This window comes from Penaeus monodon, chromosome 21 (genome assembly GCF_015228065.2).
Source record: "Penaeus monodon isolate SGIC_2016 chromosome 21, NSTDA_Pmon_1, whole genome shotgun sequence".
Classification (NCBI taxonomy): Eukaryota; Metazoa; Arthropoda; class Malacostraca; order Decapoda; family Penaeidae; genus Penaeus; species Penaeus monodon.
In genome coordinates this window covers 8,079,386-8,081,778 of record NC_051406.1, presented here as the reverse complement: position 1 = coordinate 8,081,778, position 2,393 = coordinate 8,079,386, and the positions used below count along the sequence as shown (strand labels likewise).

Here is a 2,393-nt window from a genome sequence, read left to right as displayed (position 1 = left end):
AGAAAGGGAGAAAATGGAGGGAGGTATTTTAAGGAAAGGGAAAAGGAGAGAGAAAAGAAGAAAATTTTGAAGAAAAAACGGGAAAGAAGAAAAAAAAAGTAGGAGAGATAAAAATAAATATAGATAACAAAAGAAAGAAAATGGAAAGGAGTCTAATAAAAAGGGGGAAAAAGGGGTTTTTATAAGATTTTGGAGAATATAAAAAAGAATATAAGATAAAAGAGAGATAGAAGATATATAATATGAAATAAGGATGAAAGATATATAATAATAAAAAGAAATAAAAAAAATTTTAAAAAATCGAAATAAGATAAATAAAAAAATTATGAGATTATATGGAAAATATATATATTTTAATAGATTATATAAGATTATAATAAAATATATATTATAGAATAAGTTTAATATATAAAATATTTATTATAGATAATATTATATAGTTTAAAGAAATTTTATATATAAAATATATAAAATATATGAAAAGAAAAATGAATATATATAAAAAATATAAAAATTAATATATAATATCAATATATATAATAATAGAAAATATATACGTATGTAAAATAATAGAGAAAATATAAAAATTTATAATATATAAAAAAAAGAAGAGATATATATATATATAAAAATATAATAAATATGAAATATATATTTTAATGAAAAAATATAAAATAAAATATAATTATTTTTTATAAGGAAAATATATATATTTTATAATTTTGGGGATATAAATAAAATGGGAAAATTAATAGGGATTAATATATATGGGGAATAAGAAGAGAACAATGTAGTTTATTTTTGGGAAGAGCCAAAATATAGATAAAAGATGGGATTAAAATATATTTTAGAGTTTTAAAAATTTTATATAAGGGGAAAATAGAGAAGAAAGATGGGGAAGAAGGAGATATATATAAGAAAAAGAATATTAGGAAAATAATAAAAAAATATGTATTAAAAGAAAATTTTAACAAGAATATATAAGATAGAAATAGAAGAATTAATATATGATATAAAAGATAATATAGAAAATGGGGAAAAATAATATATAAAAAATTATAAAATATTTTAATAAAAATTTTAAATTTTCGAGAAAATAATATATAAAAGATAAGAAAATAGGAGAATAGATATATAAATTTAAAAGGGAGAATAATATAGAAAAGAAAATGAAATTTTATATAATAGATAAAATATTTTAATATATAAGAATATATTTTTATAGAAAAAGATATTAACTAGGAAAAATTATATAAGTAATAATATAAATAATTTTATAATAGATAAATATTTTAAATATTATAAATATTAAACATAAAAATATTATATAAGATAAGTAAAGAGAGAAGATATATTAGAAAAATATATAGATAAAAATAAAATGATAAAAATATATATATTTATTAAATTTTAATTAGATATAAATATATATATTAAGAAGATAGAAAAAGGGGAAAATAAGTAAAATAGATTTAATATATAGAAATAATTATTAAATAAAGATTATAAATATATATAAATTTTAGATTAAATAAATATAATTTTAGAAGGAGAATAATATAAATAGATATAGAATAAAAAAATTTTAGAGAGATAATAGAGATTATAAATATAAATATTATAAAAATTAAAAATAAAAATTTTAAAAATAAATACTATAGAAAATAATATATAAAAATATATTATTATATTTTTGGGAGAAAAATAGAAGATAAAATAATAAATAGTATGTATAGATATATATAAAGTATATAAAAATTTTTTTAGAGAGTATATATGCAAATATATATAGATAAAATATGGGAATATAAAGAGATAAAAAAATAATATATATTTTTTAAATAAAAAATTTAAAAATTAAAAAAATAGATTATAGGAAAAGGAGACATAGATATAATAATGAAAAAGATATATAAAAATAAGAATTTTTTAAAATTGTTTTCTATTTTAAAGATATACAAGATAAATATATATATATAAAAGAGATAAAATAAATATATTTTATATTAAAAGGGGTTAGAAGAGATATAAGTTTAATGAATAGAAATATAAAAATAAAGAATAGTGGGAAGATATAATTTTAGAAAATTTTTTAAAATTATATAAAATATATTAAATATATAAATTTTAGATTAAAGATTAAAATAAAAAATATTAATTTTATATATATATTATAAAAATTTTAAAAGATAATATAGATAGATTTTAAATATATAAAGTTTATAATAGATATTATTATATAAGAATAAATTTATATATATTTTTAAAAGAAAATTATATTTTAAGATTTTATATTTTGAGTAAAATTTTAATTATGAGAAATAAAATTTTAGAAATTTTAATAAATATAAATATATATAAGTAGATTAGGATAAAAATAGATATATTTTCTT

General features: G+C 13.0%; 1 protein-coding gene across 1 annotated transcript in view; it reads right to left on the bottom strand.

Annotated features, from left to right (window-relative positions):
• LOC119586163 overlaps nt 1-2,393 on the bottom strand; it is a gene marked incomplete in the record, with an annotated part of 17,569 nt that overhangs the window by 2,079 nt on the left and 13,097 nt on the right.